We start from the raw sequence: 14,694 nt of genomic DNA on the forward strand, positions 1-14,694 counted from the left end.
CCTTTCCTGACCGGTCGGGCTGCATGCTCGGATAAGGGTCTGCTAGGGACTTTGGGGGGACCCCCACGCCATTTTTTCGGCGTAGGGGTTCCCCTTTAAATCCATACCAGGTGACGGGGCTCGAGAGGTGTCAATCTCGCTGATGGAGGCGGTGACATTCACTTCCTGCGCTATTCCCATCTACCTGGAGCCACGTTCAAAATGAATGAACTTTACTCAGTGTGTGGGCAAGTCCATTCATTTCAAAAGTCCAGCGGACCTCCGCTGCAAAGTCTGGCGGGTTGCTTGCCGGACTAAGTCTGCCGAATAGTCTGATCGTGTGTAGGCGGCATTACTGGACCTATGGTCTTCTATACACAGGCGCCCTCCCCCTTCATCTTTAAGCTCTGAGTTTTATTGCATTTAGTAAGTATTTCCATTGGGAACTCTTTACTTATATCACTGAGGCCTACCCTTTATACAACTTTTTGTGAGTTGCATTCTTTTTACAATTTTTTGTCTGTTTGTGTTTTCTGATATCAACAAACCATTAGCTCTATTTAGGATTTATCCTACTTTTTCTTGTTAGCCTGGTCGCTGTGTGTGCTCACTATGGCTGCATAGTGCCCTCCATTCGTGGTGATCTCTACATCGTGGTTGACCTTTCTTGCTGGGGGGGGGGGGGGCTTTGAGGTGGTGAGTTTCTGTCCTTTGGTGAATTTTGGCCAATGTGCTTTTGTGTCTTTCTTATGTCTTTGTAATTTTGATGATTCTATCTGTGATGCATTTTTTCATGTAATACTTTTTTGTTTTTGTATAGTTTGTTTGTTAATCCACAGTTGATGCGTTTACCCCTGATGAAGCCATAAGGCGAAACATGTTGGGATAACATACGACTATTCAATCTTTGTTTAACTGAAGAACCTCTATGCCTAACCACCATAATAAAGATATTCTATAAAACCCAAGGACTTACCATGTCCTGTTATTGGTTTTAGCATTTATGTGTAATAAAAACATTTTGTATTTTTTTATATATATATCTGATTGGTTTCTAATATTATCTGTAAAGCACCATTATAGTCCCTTCCCAAACCTTTTCCTTTTTCAAAATAAGAAATATGTTTTTTGCCTTAATAGCTACATTAAATCCCATTGGTAATTGCATACTGTACTTGTTTGTAGCCTAAATACTGAAATTTGCACTTAACCACTTGCTGCTCATAGGACATCCATCCCAGATAGCAAGGGTAACGTGCCACAAATTTTTGGCAGTGTTGAATTGTAAGTCTGTTAACTTGCTGCATATTTTCACTGCCAAGATGCAGACTTGCAGAGCACTGGATGCACAAGTTCTTGTTTACACTTTTCCAATTTGTGGCAAATTGCCTGGCAAGTCTGTAGCAAGTGCAAAGTTACAGTGGTGAGTCTATAGCAAGAGCTCTGCAAGTCTACAACACGACAATTCAGCCACAGTGACCCCTATTGTGGGATGACTATTGTACTACATAACTGAACCAGAACTTGCAGCAGACTTGCAGAGTGTTTGCAAAGAAAGTTGATCTGGAGTCATGCAATTATGCAACAAACTTGTGAAGCCTGGTGACAGTAACCATGAAACAGATGGAGACAGAAACTGCAGTAAAAATCACACCTTTTAAAAAATGGTAAAAACTGTACAACTGGTAAACATAGTCAAAACATAGCCAGGGTTCGGTAGCCAAATTGGGTAGTCAGAACAAGCCAAGAAATCAGGAAGCCAGAGATCAGCGTAGTCAGAGGCGGAAGACAGGATCAGGAACCACAAGGGATGTCAGCCAGGCAAGTCCTCAACAGGAACACAGCAGAGAGTGTCTAGATATGTTGACCTAAGCAAAGGCATTGAAAAAATGAACCAGGCCGTTTAAATAGGCAGAAGGGGCTGGCTGTGGGCTTGACTAATGAGCAGGAGATGATCTACAGGTGAGCCACTGTGGAACGATGACTACTAGCAATTAACCGACAGCTTAGCAACCTGATCACAGAGAAGGAACGGCTGACAGCCCAGCCCTTACAGTACCCCCTCCTTAACGACTCCTCCCCCTCGGAGAACCACCAGGCTTGAGGGGAAAATGTCTATGGAAAGCATGGAGGACAGAAACATGTACGTCCGAGGATAAGACCCAATAGCGTTCTTCCGGACCGTACTCTTTCCAATGAACCAGGTACTGTATGCACCCACAGAACCTATGGGAGTCAATGATCGATTGTATTTCATACTCCTCATGGTTCTCGACCTGTACCAGGCGAGGACATGGTACCGAGGTGGTGAAGTGGTTGCACACCAAAGGTTTTAATAAGGAGACATGAAAAACATTAAAAATACCCATGTTAGAAGAAAGGTCTAATGCATAAGCCACTGGGTTGATTCTACAGAGAATACGGAAAGGCCCAATAAATCATGGTGCGAGTTTCAGTGAGGGAACACAGAGTTGGAGGTTACAAGATGACAACCAGACCCTCTCCCCAACCTGGTGGAAAGGTGCAGGTAGGCATTGGCGGTCAGCATGGAGTCAGTACCTCTAACTGGCACATTGCAAGGACACTTGGACCTCCCAAGTGGAGCAGAGGTTGCGGAGATGCTCCTCTAACACAGGAATTCTTTGAGGAACAAATGAGTCAGGCAATATAGATGGTTGGAAACCATAATTCGCCATAAACTGAGGCAATCGAGAAGTGGTATTGACAGCACTATTGTGAGCAAACTCCGCCGAAGGTAGGAGGTCTGTTATGGTGGTCAGCAATATAGCAACGTAGAGACTGCTCCAAGGCTTGGTTGGCTCGTTCTGCGGCCCTATTGGACTGTGGGTAATACGCAGAGGAGAAGGAAAGCTAAATTCCTAACTGTGCACAAAAGGCTCGCCAAAATCTGGAAACAAACTGGCGATTCCTGTCAAAGATGATAAACCTTGGGTAGCCCATGTAACCGAAAGATCTCCTGAGCAAAAATGGATGCTGGGTCTTTGGATTTGGGCAACCTCTTTAGTGGAATACAATGTGACATTTTCAAGAACCGGTCAATCACCATAAGAATAACTGTGTTACCCTGGGAGTTGGATACCTCCACAATAAAATCCATAGACATGCGGGTCCAAGGCCTCTCTCCATTGGGCAGTTATGGGAAAGAAACAATAAAATGTAACTCATACATTTATTGGATATCAAAAACTACAACAATAAAAAGTCACTCAGCAAATTGGAAAGCTATATTGCACTGATCTTGCTGAAAATCAGACAGTGGTACACCAAAAATGCATCAAAGCATATAGTGCACCAAACAAGCAAATACATAGACAGACACACAAATAACAAAGAACGGAGCGGGTGTCTTAATTACCACAAATGCATAGAGACCCTGCGGTCAAACTGCCAATGTCAAGTAAACAAAAAATAATTTTTCTAAATATAAAGGGAAACTATGCATACTTGGTCCCCAGGGATGTGGAAAATTTGAAGAACTGAAAATTCCCTAAATTACAATGTCTATCTTACTACTCTCCGAATATTGCACATAGTCTCAAAATTAAGCTGACAATGAATTCCTCTTTTTTAGAGCTGAAAAATTTTACTGTTGAATTGCAACTTTTGATTATATGCCTTTGGCAAGTTTGGGGGTTCCAAGTAATTTTCTAGCAAAAAACAGTAGATTTTTACATTTGGATAAAGAATTGGCCTGAATGCCAGTAAATTTTGAGTGGTGTGTCAGTAAATTGCAATTTGGTAGGTTGGCAGTACTGAATGTGAAGGAAGACTCAGGCAGCAGCTTATGGCCATGGCACTCCAGCAACCAGATTAGCACCTCTATACACCTCTGCAGCTAGGTACAAGTCAGCAGAGACTACAAGCACAGAGGTGTAGCTGCTAGCTACACCACATGTTAGATGGCTCTCCTACACAGAGAAGCAGACGGGGAGGCGCAGCACTCAGAGCAGTGCATCCCCCGCCCCCGAGACAACTACAACTCCCATGATCCTTCACTGCGGGCGTGCGTCGCGACGTCACCCCGGGGCTATTCCTCTCCTCTGTGTTTATGGCCTTACGTGGTGACGTTACCGGGTAGCGATAGCGTCGCCTCCGGCGGACTGTGCTCTGTTGTTGCAGCCTCCGCTGTGTGTCAGCCAGAGACAGCGCTGCACTGCCACAGGCGGCACCGGTACAGGCCGGGCTGGTCGGTGAGAAGGAGCTGGGCCGAGGTCGGTGTCATTGTTAGCTCTCCTGTCATCGTGACGCCGCCAGAAGGCCTGTGAGTCCGGGCTCAGGGAGGACCAGTTCTCCACTCCAGGGCTGGGTGAGTGACAGGGAGGCGGGTGTGCTTACATCACAATGACCGGCTATGGCAGAGAGCCCCTCACCTTCCTCTGCCATCGCCTTTTGCTATGGTGCCCTCACCCTTCTTCCCTATGGTGCTCTCACCCGTCTTCCCTATGATGCCCTCACCCTTCTTCCCTATGGTGCCCTCACCCTTCTTCCCTATGGTGCCCTCACCCTTCTTCCCTATGGTGCCCTCACCCTTCTTCCCTATGGTGCCCTCACCCTTCGTCTCTATGGTGCCCTCAATTCTCATCTATGGTTCCCTCATCCCCTACTATTGTGCCCTCAATCCTCCTCTATGGTCCCCTCCACAGGCTGGCAGGATGGAGGTGACAGGCCCCCCCCCCCCCCATCACCCTACAACTCTCTTCTCTCTTTGTCTGTCCGCTTCAGATCTGGCCATCTGATGAGGTGTGTGTGTGTATATATATATATATATATATATATATATATATATATATATATATATATATGTGTGTGTGTATTTGTGTCAGGCAAGCGGATCATAACATCCATGGACATGAGGAAGATGGGATGGGGGGGGGGGGGGGTCAATAAACACCCCAGATTGCCGAATACTGTTCACAGTTTTCTTTTATATTTTGTCTTGTATTTTGATTGTGAGCAGCAGCACTGACCACTAGCAGAGGAGTATCTGAGAGGAGTCCCATGTTTCTCTGCAGCTCAGCCATCTCTGGTTTGATGTGCCGTCCAGTGGTAGTTGTGAATGCTGTGATGTGCTTCTTTATAAGGGAGTCATCAGTGACACTAAACAATGTCCCTATTCTCCAATGATAATCCATACACATTCGCTACTGAATGGCCCTGAAATCTGTTTTCATGAAATTGTTTCTTCCCGTGTCATTCTGCTGCCTTGGAACAACCGCTTGTAAGCTCCTGAATCCCCCCCCCCCCCCCCATGTCCTCGGCTTTATGCACACCACACATCCCAGAGTCCCCCATCCATTTTGGGATCTGGAGGAGGCTGAGAATAACAGAAGAGATGCTTTTGAATTGAGAATACATACTGTATTTATTTATTTTTTTAACCACTTGCTTACTGGGCACTTAAACCCCCCTCCTGCCCAGACCAATTTTCAGCTTTCAGCGCTGATGCATTTTGAATGACAATTGCGCGGGCATACAACACTGTACCCAAATGAAATTTTTATCATTTTTTTCCCCACAAATAGAGCTTTCTTTTGGTGGTATTTAATTACAGCTGGGAGTTTTATTTTTTGCTAAACAAACAAAAAAGGTGTAACATAAAAAAATAAATAATCATGTTTAATAGTTTGTTATAAAATTTTGCAAACAGGTAATTTTTCTCCTTCATTGAAGTGCGCTGATGAGGCAGCACTGATAGGCTGCACTGGTGGGCACTGATAGGCATAGTTAAGGTGGCACTAATAGGCACAGATAAGGTGGCACCGATAGGCACAGATAAGGCAGTACTGATGGGCAAAGATGGGCACAGATAAGGTGGCACTGATGGGCACTGGTAGATGACACTGATGGGCACGGATATGTGGCACTGGGGTGCAGCACCGTTGTTGAGGCAATTGTGGGCACTGCTGGGTGGCACTGTGGGCACTGCTGGGTGGCACTGACGGGGGCACTTATTTATTCCTGAGGTGGCACTGGCAGGGGGCAGGTGGGCACTGGTAAGCTGGCCGTGATCGGGACTGATGTCCCGATCATGGCCGCCGGTGATCGGCTCTTTTTTTTTTTTTACCGGCTCCGTTGTATCACATGATCAGCTGTCATTGGCTGACAGCTGATCACGTGGAAAGGGGTCGGGATCGACCCCTTGCTCGGATCCGTGATAAGGCGAGTCTCATAGACTAGGGGGCGCGCAGGCCGCTCGTGCACGGGACGACGCCAATAGACATTGTCCCGGGAAAAGGAGGTCCGCGCTGTAGCCGTCATTTGGCTATAGCGCGGATCTCTAGTGGTTAAACCAGAGTTTAGTGACACTTTAAAGTGGAACTAAACCCTCCTATTCTTTTCAGCCATAGGACCTGCCATCTTAGCCTCTTTTTGATTTGCAACTGCCAGGGTGCTGCACACGTGATCAGGTATGACATCTGCCATTTGATGGTTTGCTTGTGGACACAATCATATGTGACAGTTAGCAATCCTGGCCTGAAACTTTTTTTTTATTTTTTATTTTTATTCTTACATTGATTAAGGCCTTGCTCACACCATGGTGCAGAGACATCAGTTTTTCTGCACGTGTTCTGCAAGGGCACAAAAAAAAACAATTGTTCGCTATGTTCCCTGTTAACACCACGACGCTGGTATCATGTGGGGATTTTTTTCTGCACAGGAATTTGCAACGTGTATGCAGTTTTCTGCACAGGAGAAAAACTGACAAGACATCAACAATGGTGTGAATGGGGCACTTAACTTACGCGCAAGAAAACTGATGTCTCTGCAAGTGAAATCTGTGCGGTTTTCCTGTGAGTTTTCATGCATGCATGATGTGAATGAGCCCCAAATGTCGCTTTAAATTGGAACTAAACCCATTCATTTTAGGATTCCCAAAACAGTTATGTTCAAGGCATGCTGTGAATCAAATTGTCAGAGTTGCTTGTGCTCTCCACCAGTCTGTCAAATTATCAGATGTCTGGTGTCAAAGATAAGATGGCAGCTTTTTTTTTTTTTAAAGCCCATGGCGTGTGAAACACACTCAAAAACTTCACCTGGTGCCAAAAAAAAAAATGTGCACACACATAAAGAGTGAAACACAAAAAAGTGCAACGGGTACACAAGCCCTCTGAAATCAGAGGGCCTAGCCCTAAATCCCCAGGGGCGTTAGGCTCCTGACAGGGACAAGGGTACTTAAAAATTGGTCCATCTGTCCGAAATCAGAAGGACCCCTTTCTTTGGAAGGTCTGCCGAAACAGACCCATCCAAGTACTAGGTGGGGCTCCCCCGAAGGGAGACCCCATAAGAGAGAAGGTGAACTAAGCCAAAAGGCCATGTCAACCCCTCCCCAGTCTTTCAGGGCAGGCCCGAGGACCTGCTACCCTACTCCTCAAATGTGCTAGTGACAAACACAAAAACGTGACAAAGGTAATAAATAAAAATAAAGTGGGGGAGAAGGAAGTAGAGGAGAGTTAAAAAGTGACCATTGTCCAATACAATGGCCAGGCCCTCCAGCCAGAAATATAAAATTCCTCTAGTCCCAGCCAAAAGGCCCGGCCCAGGAGGCAGATGCTAAAAAAGCATGTATATGGTGCAGTGAGCGTGTTGCCTCAAATCAAAGTGACCCTCGCTCACAGTGATTTTTCGGCACCCCTGGATTGCCACTCCAGGGGCACAAATACATTAGGCTTTCAGGACAGCCCAGACCACAGCAGCCCACACTCCAGTCAGGAAGGCATGAAGTTCAGGGAGCCTGGTGAGACTGGACCTCAACAAGCTCAACCCTCGCTCCCATCACTCCTACCTAATTACATTCAGATATACTAAGCGTTCCTCCCCTGTATGCAGAAGAGGATCCAGTGATCTCCCGTGAAAAACTGTCTGGAGCTAGAGCTACCCCAATCCAGGCCAGAAGGCCAGGGACCCGACCCTCCAGGGTCAGACTGCACGCAGCACCACCCCCATCAGGAGCACCCTTCCAGATGGCTCAGACTGGGCCCTGCTAGCACCAGCATGGATGCCCAGACACTGGCACTGCTGAACCGTCATTCCAGGTCCAATGACACCATTGGATTTGAATGTGTCCTCCGCACACTTGGGAGTAACACAGCACCTCCTCTCATTTTAGCATGCAGGTTGATGTGAATGACCCTAAAGCCTGTACAAGTTGTCTTCCTTCACATGTCTCTAGAGTGGAGTGATGTCTGTGCTGGCCTACACACTGACAGTTTCAGTGAACTCAGATTGGCACACATGATTAGTGTTTTTTCTGTGTAACAACTGTGTGCACATTGGGACATCTGCTGAGGAAGTAGAGAAGCCAGCAAGGCCAATTTCACTGTGTAGTTTCTCAACAGCTGCAGAGCCACCCAAAAATGATTGTTATGAACATGTGGGGCATCATCTTCTGTATATTGCCAGCATACCCTCATCTGCTTCTTTTGGAGGTTTCATGAGGGCCAGATCCCAAGCAGTTTTCTACTGGACCGACAACCATTCAATTCTTATTATAATTCTGGGGACGTACGAGGAATGCAAGAAAATAATGGCCCAGATACCTTCTAAGGTGCGGCAGAATTTGGCAAATTTTTTTTTACTCTACAAAATTATGTAGAGAGAGAATATGCATTGGGAGATATTATTTTTTAATGGTGGCTTGCAAATATTGGAAGTTTACTGGCTGGATCAAAAATCTGTCTGCTCAACAGATACACAGGGGCCTGGTTTGACACATTGGGGTTGATTTACTGAAATTGGAGCATACAAAATTAGGTGCAGCTCTGCATAGAAACCAATCAGCTTCCAGGTTTTTTTTTAGTTTTTTTTTGTGAAAGTTTAACTGAACAAGCTGAAGTTGGAAGCTGATTGGCTACCATGCAGGGCTGCACCAGATTTTGCACTCTCTAGTATTAATATATCAACCTCACTGCCACTTGTGTTTTTGTCTGCCTGAAATGTCAATATGGATACCCTGGTCACCTTCAGATATCCCTGGGATGAACATGGTGGAGATTTGTGTGTCCCTCTTGGTATCTTCATTATAGATCTCAATATGCCAATGCTTGTATCATTTATAATCTCAATATGACAATACTTGTATCTTTTTATAAGGCCCTATTCACAACTGTGTGCCAGGGCAATACTAGTTCATTCAGCGCACATGCTTGAGGTGATTTTAACTGCATTAGTGTAACGAAAACAATGGGTTACTGTCCAGGATACTTTTTTATTTTTTTTTGCACCAACATTCACGTTTTCAGGACAAGTTTTTGGGGTGTACTCCTTTCTTCTAAGGCGCAATCAGTATTCAGTGCACAAAATGCATCTCCTGTGCAAACACATTGCAGTGCCCTATTCCAAATGGCACCCCAAACACACCCGTCAATGCACATGCACTAAATCACGCCAGCATGCTGTGTGACTTATTTATGTGCAGTACATTAAAAAAGTAGCAGTAGACTACCTAATGTAACATACCTTGCGTGTTAAAAGGCTTATCAACACGTGCATTGCTGCAGCGTATAGATGCGAACAGCGACTAATGTCCTCCTCTGGAGGCTTTGTGTGAAAATTTCAAAGGTACTGGTGGTTTAGATTAGTTTATGCATTCTATTACTTAAAATGGATATCAAAATTTGTTGTTGGTGATGTGGATGTGGTGATTTGTATGTTGTTCCTTCATAATGTTATGTCAGTTTGTGATTTGTTTAGAATGTGTCAGCTGTTTTCTTTGATCTCTCTCTGAGGTTGCATAATAGGTCTGTGCTCTGTGTTCGGGATATACATGTCTTTGTACAATGTGTTTGCTGTTGCTTACTCATTGATTGGTTTGTTTGGGTTGGCGCTTTGTATGTATGGGGTTGTAGGGTGTGATTGGTTCTAAGGATTTTGTAAAGATTTATATTTGAACTAGGATAAACACAATAAAGCTACTCATGGCAATGAGTTTGTATGACCCGTTGCATCTTTTAGGGAAATAAAGGGTTTGCTGCTTCTTTGTCCGTCAGTTCAGCGTCCCATCCTGCCCCCTCCGGAGGGGCTTATGTCTGTCTTCCTTGGCAGAACCACGAGTCTTTGTCATGAATTCTGTTGCTGTGGGATCCTGAGATATATTTGCATATTACCCTCTATAGCATTTCATTTTTCTGCCCTTTTTTTTTATTTTATTTTTTTTAATTTTTTTTATGTGTTGACAGAATTTATTATTATAACACAGGATTTATATAGCGCCAATAGTTTACTCAGTGCTTTATAACATGAGGGCAGACAGTACAGTGACAGTCCACTATAATACAGTAGGAATTGGAGGGCCCTGCTTGTTGGAGCTTACAATCTTAGGGCACTTTCACATTGGCAGCGCCCGGGTGTCGGCGGTAAAGCGTTGTTATTTTTAGCGGTGCTTTACCACCATCTTTGCGTAAGATAGCCGGGCACTTTTAAGCCCCACTAACAGCCGAAAAAGGGTTAAAAGCACCCACAAAGTGCTCCTGCATATTGATTTCAATGGGCAGGGGCACTGTAGGAGCAGTGTATACACCGCCTCAAAGATGCTGCTTGTAGGACTTTTTTTGAGTGTCCTGCCAGCGCACCGCTCCAATGTGAAAGCACGAGTGAGAAGAGAGGCTCTTTACAGGTGCTATTTTTAGAGCCTGTAAAGTGCCTCAGTGTGAAAGGGGTCTAAGAAGGAATATGAATATATATCTGTTTATTATAACAGTCATAGGCTTAAAGAGGAGCTGCACCTTTAAAAAAAATATTAAAAGCCAGCAGCTACAAATATTGCAGCTGCTGACTTTTAATAAATTGATACTTACCTGTCCCAGGGTCCAGCGATGTCGGGGCCAGGGAATCGGGGAAGTAAACCATTGCAGCTTCACTGCCCGGTTCCCTACTGCGCATGCGCGAGTCGCGCTGCACGTCTCCACAGGTCCCCGCTGTGTCCTGAGAACTGAGTGTTTCCCAGAACACAACGGGGGGCGGCATCTGCGGCTAGCTTGTCCCGGAAGTGGGTGCAGATACCTGTATTATCCAGGTATCTGCACCTCCCTCCCCCCTGAAAGATGGCAATTGTGGCACCGGAGGGGGGGGGGATCAGATGAGTGGAACTTCCACTTCAAGGTAGCGGTTCGCTTTAACATTACATTATACAGTGAATAGTCCTTTATGGCTTTGCTATTCTGTCAATTGTTTTCAGAAAATACGTATTTTATAATAGCTATGTGTTTAATTTATTTTCCCATTTGACAGTAGTTTTAAATGAATAAAGTACATTGGGAGAGAGATGAGCTGAAATCCAATCGCAGAGGTCATGGTATAGTCTGCAATGTAGATGTAATTTCCTTAGAAATGTTGGATATTTTCTGTGGGCTATGCCACCAGAGATGTTGGGCACAGTAAGGTGCCTGTTTACATGTTATTTCTGGAGGAAGTGTTAGACATGATGTGGTGTTTTTTTTTTATTTAGTTTTTTTCTCAACAGTAACAGATTTAAAAGACCAGTTAGGAGGAAGTTAACAGGATGACTACATGATGTATTTATCCGACATCATCAAAACAAAAGACCTGTGATGTGTCTTGACACATCATGTGCTGTATCTGTTTACTTTTTGCCTATTTCTGGAATTAAACACTGTATAAATTCAGCCTCAGCAGTGAGCGGTTGATCTACTAAAACTGAAGAGTGCAGAATCTGGGGAAGCTGTGCATGGTAGCCAATCAGCTTCTAGCTTTTAGCTTGTTCAAATAAACCTGGAAGCTGATTGGTTTCCATGCAGAGCTGAAGCAGATTTTGCACTCTCTAGTTTTAGTAAATCGACCCCAGTGTGTTAATGTTTGAATAAGTATTGTATTTTTTTACTTTGAGCCCACGTTCACATTGGACCAATTTTGACATGCGGTTTGACATATCAAATTGCATGCCAAATCTGAGCCTATCACCGGCAATGGCACCGTCCGTTTCGGCACCACACCGATTCCCAAAAGTAGTTCCTGTACTAGTTTTGGTGACTTCAGGGGTAATTTTAATAGACATCTGTGCATGAACCCACACAGATGTCTGTCAAATCGCCCCCCCAAGTCAGACTGAAATGCCGGTTTGAAATCGTGTGAGTTCAGCTAAATTCGCATGATTTCAAACCCGCATTCAGTGTGAACCTCGGCTAAAGCTGAACTCCAGGATAAGGGTCCTTTCACACGTGGCGGATCAGTGCTGATCCGCCCCGTGGATATCTGCTTGCACAGCGGGGATCGCCTGAGTGATCTCCGCTGAGCAGGAAGATGACAGGTCCGTCTCTGCACGCTGCGCAGGGACGGACCTGTCACAGCGCCGCTCTCCCCTATGGGAGATCGGGTGACGACGGACCGCAGTGTCCATGGTCATCCGATCCGATGACAGATGGGAAAATAGCCTTTTCCTCCGTCTCACACTTTTTCGGAGCAGGTCGGATGTCAGCGGACTTTTCACCGCTGACATCCGACGCTCCATAGACCTCTATGGAGCATCCGTTCAGGTCCGCCAGAAAAACTGGCGGACCTGAACGGATCGTCCGTGTGAAAGGGGCCTAAGTAAATATTGTGCAAACACAAGAGTCATGTGTATTCTTGGGCCCCTTTTACACAAGTGTTCTGATTTAGGGTCCAACCTGTTTTTTTTTTTTTTTTTTTTTTGTTTTTTTTTTTTTCAGGTGGACCTGATCAGACCCTCCATTCTCCTCTATAGACTTGTGTCCATTTACACCTTCCTACCTCCAATTCCCCTCTGTCTGGCCAGATTGGGTCTGAGGGCAGTTGGGTGTAAATGGACAGCTGGTTCATATACATCTGGCTGCCTATAGAGCAGGCTGTGTTGGACCTGTCCTCCGCTCGATCTGCATAACTCAGCAGGGGATCAGCAGACTGTGCTTTGTGTATTTCCTCCAGATCTGTGTAACTTTACTAAACAGCGCTTGCCTCACCCTACCTGTGAATAGTTAAATTAATCCATATGTGATTGCTCTGTGTCCTGTGCCTAGACAAATAATTATTTGTGAACCTTTTCCAATAAATATTACATAAATATCCCACCATGGTGTCCACTGGGTAATCCTGCTGAGATGTCTTGCTTCCTACTCTAGTGTTCATGAACCAGGTTTTGCAGGTATATAAGATATGAAAAAAGGACTCCTCATTGTGTAAGATCCTTAAAACTTTTAATGAACATGGGCATCTTACTATTTAAAATATCCTTGTTAAAATGCTATAGAAAGCCTCTCAAATGATCGCCTCCCCATGCGGCTAACGGCTGGTGTAGGATAACACTGTCTGCAGATCAGTGTGTGTTCCAACGTCTTTGCTGGAAGTGACGTGTTAGGGATTAATTCTTGATGCGTTTCGTCATCACTGTGCGACGTTCTCAAAAGCGGGAAGTTCCCTTGCTTTCCAGTTGCTTAAATAGCACGGTCATAACAAGTTTCTCTCTTCCCTCTTTACCATTGGACTCAGAACAAACCACCAGGGAGTTCATCCCATTGTGTGGATTTTGCAAGGCTAACTTGTTGACCCCTTCTGTTTTGTTATTCACTTGTGTTATGTCCCACGAGGACATCTTGTGTTTGGTTTTGTGTGCAATAACACACTGCAGGCGTTTTCCCTGACAAGTGTCTAGTGTCTCAGCTCACCCAGGTGCATGGCGTCTCCTTTCGTCCATGTAACCATTTTTCAGGTCTGACAAGTTTCACTAATGCCGCGTGCACCCGATCTGACTTGGCCTGGCAGAACGGAATCCATCGGACAATTCGATCGTGTGTGGGCTCCAGCGGACTTTTTTTTTTTTTTCCCCCCAAAGTACGACGGACCTAGAAATAAAACACGTTTCAAATATGTCTGACTGATTCAAGTCCGACGGACTAAAAATCGGGAAAACCGTTCATCTGTGTGGTAGTCCGATGGACCAAATACGATGCAAGGGCAGCTATTGGCTATTGAACTTCCTTGTTTAGTCCAGTTTACATCATCACATTCAAAACTAATGGACTTCGTCCGGTTGTGTGTGGCCAAGTCTGTTTCGTTCAGAAAGTCCGTCGGACCTCCGCCGAAAGTCCGTTGGGAAAACCGTCAGACCTAGTCCTTCAAAGTCCGGTTGTGTGTATGCGGCATTAGACCCAAGCACTGTCACGTACTCTCCCATACCCAGGCGCTGCTCTCTGTAGGCAAGCAAGCATGGATCGGTAAGTATACCTTGCTCGGGCTGGTGGAAGCTATCAGGTGTCTTTGTAAAGGGTAAGGATACGTTTTCACCAAGTTTCTTTACCTTTTTGCAGCCACCCCCTAAGTAGGTCTCAGCCACTCCCTCCCCCAAATCACTAAAGGTTAGGTTACCTTCACCTGTAAGGGAAAAGGTTGTGTTTTTTTTGTTTCTTTTAATCCTTTGGTTTCCTTTTTAGAATTTTGTTTTTAAAAGGTTACTTCGCTTTGACAAGTTAAACCAGCACCTGATGAAGAGTGTTGTCCTGAAAACCAACCAGTGAACAGAGCAGCATTTTACCTTGTAGGAGTGGACAATACAGAGGTTACTGATGGTCTTCTATCATGGGCTCTTCCCCTTCATAAGTCCCTGCTTTGAATAAACAATATTAGCACTTCAGTGTTTCCTGGAAGGCTTTCTCCACATTCTGCCGTCACAGATTATTATATTTTAGTTACCATGCTGTTGCTTTTTTTCCAAGAATAAAGAACAGA

General features: G+C 45.0%; 1 protein-coding gene across 1 annotated transcript in view; it reads left to right on the plus strand.

Moving 5' to 3' along the window:
- The first annotated feature begins 4,051 nt into the window (after positions 1-4,051).
- Positions 4,052-14,694, plus strand: part of PELI1 (pellino E3 ubiquitin protein ligase 1) — a 111,766-nt gene continuing 101,123 nt past the window's right edge. The window contains exon 1 of the mRNA XM_077485972.1: positions 4,052-4,306. The gene's annotated coding sequence lies outside the window, so the exon portion shown is untranslated. The remainder of the gene's footprint in view (positions 4,307-14,694) is intronic.

The sequence above is a fragment of the Lithobates pipiens genome, unplaced genomic scaffold (genome assembly GCF_037356315.1).
Source record: "Lithobates pipiens isolate NorthernLeopardFrog02 unplaced genomic scaffold, aLitPip1_a1.2 Scaffold_18, whole genome shotgun sequence".
Classification (NCBI taxonomy): domain Eukaryota; kingdom Metazoa; phylum Chordata; class Amphibia; order Anura; family Ranidae; genus Lithobates; species Lithobates pipiens.